Genomic DNA, 9,015 nt, shown 5'->3' with positions numbered 1-9,015 from the left:
GTCTTCCGTTGTTGTTGCGAAGAAACCCAAGCAACCAAACACAGTCAGGATCTTTGTGGACAAGCGCCTCCCCAATCAAGCCATCAGAAGAGAAAGGCATCTGACACTGACCATCGATTACATCATGGGGGAGCTTTCAGGGTCCAAGTGGTTGTCCAAAATGGACCTTCGGTCAGGATACCACCAGATTGCTCTGCATCCCACCTCATGACCGACTACCACCTTCTCTGCCCATACCGGCCTCTGGAGGTACACCCACCTCAATTTTGGCATCTCCAGCGCTGCCGCAGTGTTCCAGCACACGATCAAGGAGGTCCTAAGAGGACCCGCCGGAGTCCTCAACGTAAGCGATGACATCCTGGTCCATGCCCCCACTCTGGAGGACCACCTGGCGAGAGTCCGGGCAGTGTTTGTCAGACTGCAAGAGAGAGGCCTAACGCTCCACAAGGAAAAGTGTGAGTTTCTCACAAAAGACATACGTTTTTTTGGCTACCACTTCTCCGAACATGGCATCTGTCCGGACCCCTTTAAGGTCAAAGACATCCAGGAAGCACCAGCACCCACATCTGTCTCCAGAGTTCGAAGCTTTCTTGGGATGGTCACGTACTGTGGCCGGTTCATAAAGAATCTGTCAGACTTAACCGGTCCTCTGTGAGTGTTAACCCGAGCTGACCACCCATGGTTCTGGGGTGCCGAACAAGAGAAGGCTTTCGAGGACACGAAGAAAGCCTTATCTGCAGAAACCACCGTCGCCTTTTTTGACCCCAGGCGAGAATCACACCTGGTGGTAGATGCCAGCCCCACCAGACTAGGTGCTATCCTGGTGCAGAAATAGGACAGCGGGGACTGTGCACCCATTGCGTTCGCCAGTCCGACCCTCACCCCAACAGAGCAACCATACTCTCAGATAGAGCGGGAGGCCATCGCTATCCACTGGGGGTGTCGCCACTTCCACATCTCTCTCTAAGGCAAAGCCTTCACCGTAGTCACAGACCACAAGCCGCTACTACCACTTTTCAAAGGGTGCTCCTCGAAGCCTCCGCCACGAATTTGAAAAGTGGATAATTCAGCTGCAGGAATATGACTTCAGTATAGAGTATTGCCCAGGCACCCGTAACCCAGCTGACTTCCTGTCAACACCAGGACAGTGCGTGCTCTACGGGCATCTAGAATGCAAAAACCCAACATTCGCAAGATAAAGTAATTTATGCATTGTGATGATATGTTATTGTTTAAACTTTTGCATTGCAGAATTCCATCCAAAAGATTCATTTGTAAGGTGCTTATAAATACGGAACATTTACAATGTATTGCTGCAGACATTCAGAGTGTGTTAGGGTGTGGTCCCTTTCCAGGGCCTTCTGGAGACTTTCCCTGCAACATGCCTGGGCGTGGTTCTAGGCTGGGCCAAGACTCTATAAAAGAGAGTCAGCCCAACTTCCAGTGCTCACTATTCAGAGGTCCTGGTGCAGAGCAGCAGCTTCTTCCTGAGCTCCTGTCCCGGTGGCCTATTTGGATTTTCCAGTCTTCTGCACTCATCTCTCATTGGTGATCACTGTTTCCAGGCAGTAAGACGGTGTTTGGACATTTCCCAACACCGTAATTGAGAATCTTCATATTTTTTATTTTAATTCTTAAATGAATAACAGATTACTTGTGTGCTGCCATTTTTTGACATTTGTATGGTGGTTTGCAAATAGGGAGGACGCGCAATTTATTCCACAAAGATTTGACTTCGTTATTACATTATTGTTCATTGCGCGCTGATATTTCTTGACATTTACATGATGGTTTACGAGTTGGCAAGACGTGCAACTCGTTTCATGAACATTTAACTTTGTTGTTCATTGCGCGCTACCTTTTCTTGACATTTACATGGTGGCATTCGAATCGGCGAAATGCACGATTCACTTCTCGTGTGTAATTCATGCTGTTCATTGTGCGCTACCATTTTCTGGCATTTACATGGTGGCATTCGAATCGGCAATACCCGCGATTCTTTCCTTGAGTGTTTTTTCATGTTATTCATTGTGTGCTACCATTTCTTGGCTTTTGTATGGTGGCATTTGAATCGGCAAGACGCTCAATTCTTTCCTCGTGTATAAATAATGTAAGTTACTGTGCGCTACCATTCTAAGACATTTTCTTGGTAGCATTTCAAGTTGACACGTCGCGTGATTTATTCCATGAATCTGCATTGTGTGATTTCATGGTGCACAAACCTTTATGGTGTTTAATACTCATATAAAAATCTGCAATGTGCGCAATTTACTTCCCAATGTTTTTTTCTGAGATGAACACAACAATACCAGAGTTCTAGATGTAATGCTGTGTGTTCCTGATATGTATTCCTAAAAGGAGATTCATATGGTTGTTTAGAAATTGCTCAGAGTGTTTCCTGATTCTCATGCTAAAGAAAGTACTCGAATCTGAAAGTCCTATTTAACTTTTCCTGTTTCCTCGTCAGGTATTCGGTCATCTAAAGCCTAGTCAGTTTTAGGATTATTCTAAGGTTGTTCATGTTTTTTCGGAAAAGACGAAGCTTAGAGTTGTAGCATGGTACTGATTTCATGAGATGTAATTTTGATGTTGTGTTTTAACCTTTTGCTTCCTACAGGTCTCCTTCCCAGCTGTTCCCGTCCTAATCCCCTTTTCCCCACTTGGACTCTCTTAGACTCTGTGATAAATCTAATCAGAGTATTTGAGCTGTCTTGTGGTGGAAGTGTTGGGAACGTGCACGGACCCCGAGGATCTGGTGACTATGACAGAATAGTGAGCCCACAAATTATTATCCTCCTGGTTTGTGTATGTTCTCAGCATGGCCACATTGGACGAGCTAGTCAAGGCTATCACCCAGCTCCAGTCAGAAGTGGTATCATCAAAGGATTTGACAAATAGTCTAGCTGAGAGGGTGAGTCCGTTACAGAATAAGGTTGAGAAGAAAGAACAAAGTCCCACAGGTGTGTCTTGGCAAGGTACTTCTTCTCAGACTTCTGGAGGTAGTCCGACTAACATTTCCCTCAATATTCCTTCAGCCATTCCTTTAGCTCCCCCAGAACGCTTCTCAGGTGATCCCTTGAAAGCGCAATCTTTTCTGGTTCAAGTGGAACTTCACTTCACCTGCAGACCACATACTTTCCCCGATGCCCAGTCTAAAGTAGCTTTCTTGTTGTCATATCTGTCTGGAGATGCAGCTACCTGGGCTATTCCTCTTGTGCGTAAAAATAGTCCCCTGTTGTACAGCTGGAAAAATTTTGTTCGTGAATTTGAGAGAGTTTTCGATCGTAGAACTGTAACACAGTCAGCAGATCGTGAATTATTAGACTTACGCCAAGGGAATCAGGACTTAGTGTCATATTTAGCCAACTTTAATCGGCTGGTCGCTGAGACATCCTGGCCTGAAGAAAAACAAGCGGCCTTGTTTTACAGGGGACTCAAAGAGGAGCTAAAAGACATCTTAGCGCAAATCGACCCACAACCTGCAAACTGTCAAGATTTAATAAACCTTGTCTTGAGGCTTGATCATCGTTTAAATGAACGAAAAGGAACGCGTAAAAAGACTGAAAAACATTCTTGGCATGCTCATGATAACAAAGACTCAAGAACTCCGAGAGAAAGAACGCCGGAACCGATGGAAATTGAAACCATCAGGAGACCTTTGACCAAAGACGAAAAGGACCTACGCAGAAAAAATGGGCTATGTCTCTATTGTGGGCAGAAAGGTCATTTCGCCAAAGATTGTCCAATCAAAACAAAGAGCAAGCGAGGCCCAGTTCAGAAAGTTGCAACCAATGCATCAGTTGAGTTGGAAAATCTAAAGCACCCAAGTTGCAGAGAAGGGTTGCTCTTGGGTGTCACCGTGGATCCTTCACAATCCAAACATCTAAAATTGGGAATAAGAGTTCAGGTCAAGAAAAAGACCTATTTCAAGAAGGCTCTAGTCAACTCTAGGGCTACCGGAAACTTTGTTGACGCCCATTTGGTTCGTGCATGGGGGATCTCATGTATTGAAAAGAAGACTCCAGAAACCATCCAGGCAGTTGATGGAAAACTCTTGACTGGAGGTCCGATAACTCTTCAGACTGTCCCCTTGACAATAATTTGTGAAGGTAAAAATCAAAGAAAGAAACATAAAGAGGAACTCATCCTTGACGTGATCCATGCTCCCCAGTATGGGATCATCCTTGGCTTGCCATGGTTAACTCATCACAATCCAGAGATTAATTGGGCTGAACGAAAGATCATGTTCTCATCAGTGCTATGTAAAGAACATTGTCTCCAAAGGACTCAAAAATCGGAAGTTCGCCATTCTTACATAGCTACCACCGCAGAGAAAGAAGTTCAGTTGCCCAAACAGTATTTGTATTATGAAGATGTATTTGATGAGAAGGAAGCATAGAACTTACCTCCTCATAGATCTTATGACTGTCAAATTGATCTAGTCCCAGGGGAATACTTCCCAACTGTCGTGTGTATGCCCTTTCAGAACATGAAAATCAACATTTACGAAAATAACTGGATAAATTCTTAGAGAATGGTTTCATCCCCCCCTCTAAGTCTCCCACAGCTTCTCCTTTGTTTTTTGTTCCAAAAGCAAACGGAGAGCTTCGAACTTGTATCGACTATAGGGGCTTGAATAAAATCACCATCAAGAACAAATATCCTTTGCCTCTAATTCCGGTCTTACTGGAACAAGTAAAGAAAGCAAAAATCTACACGAAGCTTGATCTTCGAGGTGCTTACCATTTGGTCAGAATGAGAGAGGGTGACAAATGGAAAACGGCATTCAAAACAAGATATGGCCTTTTTGAATACACTGTCATGCCTTTTGGTCTGTGCAATGCTCCAGCAGCATTTCAATTTTTCTTAAATGACATTCTTAGAGAGTGCCTCGATATCTTTGCCATAGTTTACATTGATGACATTTTGATCTACTCAGACAATGAGAATGAACATGTTCAACATGTCAAGAAAATTTTGGCAGCCCTTCGTAAACACCATTTATATTGCAAGCTAACCAAGTGTGAGTTTCATGTTACCACAGTTGAGTTTTTAGGGGTTATCCTTACCCCTCAAGGTATGGTGATGGCAGAAAGGAAAGTAAAAGCCGTATCTGAATGGCCCATCCCAAAGACTGTTCGTGATGTACAATGTTTCCTGGGCTTTGCAAATTTTTACCGGAGGTTCATCAATCATTTCTCCCAGACAGTGGCTCCAATTACTAAGTTATTAAGAAAGAAAGAAAAATTTGTATGGTCCCCAGAAGCAGACCAAGCCTTTTCAACTTTGAAAGAAGCTTTCTCCACTGCCCCAGTCTTGACTCATCCAGATGCGGATCGACCTTTCATAGTGGAAGCTGATGCTTCAGATGTGGTGATAGGAGCAGTCTTGTCACAACGAAACAAAGACACTGGTCAGCTTCATCCTGTAGCTTACATGTCTCGGATGTTGAACGAAGCCGAACAGAACTATGTCATTGCTGAAAAAGAGCTTCTGGCGATTTGTGACGCCTTTGAAAGAATGGAGACATCATTTGTCGGGAGCTAAATATACTGTCACAGTATATACTGATCATCGCAATCTTCAATTCATGAGTTCTGCCAGACTTTTGACTCCTCAGCAATTACGCTGGATGCTGTTTTTTGCCGAGTTTGATTTTGTGGTAACCTTCCGGCCTTGTAAAGATAATCGCAAAGCTGATGCCTTGTCCCGCCAAGAGTCTACCACATTGCCTGCAGTTCAAACCTCCAGAGCTATCATTGCTCCTGACAAGGTCCTATGTATCATAAAAACAGAAGATTTCTTTGAAGGCATCCGCAATTCATTCACTGTTGAAAAATGGCAGGCGTGGGCCCAAGCAGATCAGAAAAGATCAATCAAGCAAGGATTACCCTTTTACGATGCTCGTTTGTTTGTGCCCTCTACTAAACTTCGCAAGATAGTGTTTCATTGGTTGCATGTTATACCTACAGCAGGTCACCCTAGTACTCCTAAAACTCTTGAATTAATCCAACGCTATTTTTGGTGGCCTACCTTAACAAAGGATGTTAATACAATGGTAAACAACTGCGAAGTCTGTGCTCGCACTAAAACAAGTCATTCAAAACCGAAAGGGTTGTTACACCCACTCCCAACCCCAAGTCGTCCGTGGGAACACATCTCTTTAGACTTTATTACAGGTCTGCCAGGGGTTCAACAGCATTCAGTAATTCTGGTGGTAGTAGATAGTCTCACGAAATATGGACATTTCATTGCCTGTAAGAAATTACCCACCTCTAGTGAACTGGCAACTATCTTACTGAATAGAGTGGTTCGTTATCATGGCCTGCCAAAAGTGATCCTCTCCGATCGGGGATCGCAATTTGCCTCCAACTTCTGGAAGACATGGTGTAAAACACTCCAAGTGACATCTACCCTATCTACTAGCCACCATCCTCAAACAGATGGTCAAACGGAGAGACTAAATCAGACTTTGAAGCAATACCTACGTGCTTACGCTGAAAAAGCACTTAATTCATGGACATCAATGCTCTGGTTAGCTGAGTTAGCCTACAACAACTCCTTCCACACTTCTACTGGCGTTACACCCTTCTTTGGTTTGTTTGGCTATCATCCTGACACCTTGCCCATCACAATTCCTCAAGAAAGCTCTCTCACTCCAGCTGTGTCAGAAATCATTTAACATTTGCATCAAACTCAGAAATCGATTCAACAACATTTAGAAAAAGCCAAACAAAAATACAAAAAGCATTATGACAAGAAACATTGTGAGGGACCGCAGTATCAACCTGGTGACAAAGTGTGGCTTTCCACAAAACATATAGACTTCAAGACGAAGCACATGTTCAACCCCAAATTTATAGGTCCTTACACTGTTCTTCAGCAAATCAATCCTGTGACCTATAAACTACAATTGCCAAAATCATTACGGATTCATCCAGTGTTCCATACTTCCCTCTTAAAAAAGGCAGTCCAAAAGGTCCGCCCTCATCCAGCTCCTGATCTAGTACAGGTGGAAGGAGAATATGAAGTCAAGAAAGTGTTGGACTCTAAACTGAGAGGGCGTAACCTATGGTACTTAATCTCATGGAAAGGTTATGGCCCTGAAAGTAATTAATGGGTTTCCGCATCTGATGTTCATGCTCCAGTACTTGTGAGACGTTTTCATCGTCTCAATCCAGATAAACCGGCCCTAGAGCGCGCCTGGGAGAGGGGAGTACTGTCAACACCAGGACAGTGCGTGCTCTACGGGCATCTAGAATGCAAAAACCCAACACTCGCAAGATAAAGTAATTTATGCATTGTGATGATATGTTATTGTTTAAACTTTTGCATTGCAGAATTCCATCCAAAAGATTCATTTTTAAGGTGCTTATAAATACTGAAAATGTAAATATATTGCTGCAGAAATTCAGAGTGTGTTAGGGTGTGGTCCCTTTCCAGGGCCTTCTGGAGACTTTCCCTGCAACATGCCTGTGCTTGGTTCTAGGCTGGGCCAAGACTCTATAAAAGAGAGTCAGCCCAACTTCCAGTGCTCACTATTCAGAGGTCCTGGTGCAGGGCAGCAGCTTCTTCTGAGCTCCTGTCCCGGCGGCCTATTTGGATTTTCCAGTCTTCTGCACTCATCTCTCATTGGTGATCACTGTTTCCAGGCGGTAAGACGGTGTTTGGACATTTCCCAACACCGTAATTGAGAATCTTCGTATTTTTTATTTTAATTCTTAAATGAATAACAGATTACTTGTGCGCTGCCATTGTTTGACATTTGTATGGTGGTTTGCAAATAGGGAGGACGCGCAATTTATTCCATAAAGATTTGAATTCGTTATTACATTATTGTTCATTGCGCGCTGATATTTCTTGACATTTACATGATGTTTTACGAGTTGGCAAGACATGCAACTCGTTTCATGAACATTTAACTTTGTTGTTCATTGCGCGCTACCTTTTCTTGACATTTACATGGTGGCATTCGAATCGGCGAAACGCGCGATTCACTTCTCGTGTGTAATTCATGCTGTTCATTGTGCGCTACCATTTTCTGGCATTTACATGGTGGCATTCGAATCGGCAACACGCGCGATTCTTTACTTGAGTGTTTTTTCATGTTATTCATTGTGCGCTACCATTTCTTGGCTTTTGTATGGTGGCATTTGAATCGGCAAGACGCGCAATTCTTTCCTCATGTATAAATAATGTAAGTTACTGTGCGCTACCATTCTAAGACATTTTCTTGGTAGCATTTCAAGTTGACACGTCGCGTGATTTATTCCTTGACTCTACGTTGTGTGATTTCATGGTGCACAAACCTTTATGGTGTTTAATACTCATATAAAAATCTGCAATGTGCGCAATTTACTTCCCAATGTTTTTTTCTGAGATGAACACAACAATACCAGAGTTCTAGATGTAATGCTGTGTGTTCCTGATATGTATTCCTAAAAGGAGATTCATATGGTTGTTTAGAAATTGCTCAGAGTGTTTCCTGATTCTCATGCTAAAGAAAGTACTCGAATCTGAAAGTCCTATTTAACTTTTCCTGTTTCCTCCTCAGGTATTCGGTCATCTAAAGCCTAGTCAGTTTTAGGATTATTCTAGGGTTGTTCATGTTTTTTCAGAAAAGACGAAGCTTAGAGTTGTAGCATGGTACTGATTTCATGAGATGTAATTTTGATGTTGTGTTTTAACCTTTTGCTTCCTACAGGTCTCCTTCCCAGCTGTTCCCGTCCTAATCCCCTTTTCCCCACTTGGACTCTCTTAGACTCTGTGATAAATCTAATCAGAGTATTGGAGCTGTCTTGTGGTGGAAGTGTTGGGAACGTGCACGGACCCCGAGGATCTGGTGACTCTGACACTTCCTATCCCAGCACGCTCGCCAGGCAACCCCACAGGAAGTAGAAGAAGCACTGGAAACCGAAGAGTACGTCCAGCTGGTAGTTGACTGCACCCGGTCGCTGCCCATACCTCTCACAGAAGTAATAGAAGCTACCAATCAGGATGGCTGCCTGCAAATAG

This window comes from Pleurodeles waltl, chromosome 12 (genome assembly GCF_031143425.1).
Source record: "Pleurodeles waltl isolate 20211129_DDA chromosome 12, aPleWal1.hap1.20221129, whole genome shotgun sequence".
In the NCBI taxonomy this organism is placed as follows: domain Eukaryota; kingdom Metazoa; phylum Chordata; class Amphibia; order Caudata; family Salamandridae; genus Pleurodeles; species Pleurodeles waltl.
Note: the sequence above shows the minus strand (reverse complement) of the source record.